This window comes from Orcinus orca, chromosome 8 (assembly GCF_937001465.1).
Source record: "Orcinus orca chromosome 8, mOrcOrc1.1, whole genome shotgun sequence".
Lineage (NCBI taxonomy): Eukaryota > Metazoa > Chordata > Mammalia > Artiodactyla > Delphinidae > Orcinus > Orcinus orca.
The window spans coordinates 63,055,653-63,057,119 of NC_064566.1; positions in this window are offsets into that span (position 1 = coordinate 63,055,653).

Genomic DNA, 1,467 nt, shown 5'->3' on the forward strand with positions numbered 1-1,467 from the left:
TCTAGGAGCCACCCAGAAGCCCACCAGCGTCCCCTCATTAGAACAAAAGATGCTCTTAGTGCTCTTATCACTTGGGAATGTACAGGGGTTTCAGGAGCCCTGTGTCAGGTACATGAGGCAGAGACCAATATATTTATTTACTATTTCATAGTAAGGTGGGTATGAAGACATGAAAAGTTAGTCAGGAAAAGTAATAATGCTAAATGCTAACAGTTTATTAAGCTATATTCTGGCTACTACTTAGTACTTTACATGTAATAACCTTCATTACAACCTTATTATTATCCTGTTTTACAGAGGGGAAAAGGAGGCATGGTAGTGTTAGGGTAACTGGCCTAATATTATACAGCTAATAAATGACGGAGATGGGCTCTGAATCCAGGCAGTTTGTCTGCCCCTCATGAAATGGTCTCATAATGAGTGGCCTTTTTATTTTGAAGATTCTGGGACTTCTTAGGTAGAAAGTTGGAGACATTGGTAGGAAGATCCTCTTCTATCTATTCATCTTTGGCTTTCTCAAAGGAGTATCTGAGACAAGATAGGTGGTCCAAGGTATGGAGCCAGAGTGGAGACCAGAGGACTGTTCCAACATTCTGATCTTCCACATGTAACCTGGGGTTAGGAGGACAGACTTGCTGGTGGCTGGTGGACTAAGCTCAGATATTTCAAGTTGGGCAGAGACCTTCAGGGAGGAGATATCTTACCTTCCTATCAAGAGGAAAGGGAACTGAAGCTGTGAAAGGGAGAATGAGTACTGTTGGCAGTCAGTACTTGATGCCAGTTCTTCTTTTCTGCAAATGCATAGAGGAAAAAAAGACATTTTACAATTAAACAGCCATTAGTTAAGTACTGCCAGGTTCTAAGTGGTTGTTTATAAATTCATCTGAGCCTCACAGCAACCCTAGGGGACAGGCACAATTATTATTCTTATTTTACAAATGGCGCAATTAAAGCACGAAGATATTATATAACTTGCTTAGTGTTGTTTGTTTTCGGCAAATAAATGGAGGTGTGAGGCTGGAAAGAACTACAATAAAGTTGTCATTAAGTACAAAACAGCTGATTAAAAAATCAGTACTTTTCAGCTACTGTGTAGCAGAAAGAACCCTGGATTTGAATCAGGATTTGGATTCAAGCCCCATCCCTGAGTGCTGTGTAAAGATTTGGGGCTGGGCAATTTTCTCGCCTACAAAATGCAGATAATAATACCTACCTCTTAGCGTTTTTGTAAGGATCTAGCGAAATGACTGTAAAAGCGCACTGTAATCTCTAAAATGTTAGACAAACGTGAGAAACTTTTCCCCCCGGCTCTGGATTCGTAAATTTGGGATACGGACTACCAATCCCAACAGGCAAATCCTCCGCGTTCCCTTCCCGGAAACCGGCGCAGGCCCTCCTGGGACTTGTAGTTTTATACGGGAACTGGCCCGCCTTTCCCGTTTAGTAAGGGCGGTGCGGTGTGAGCCC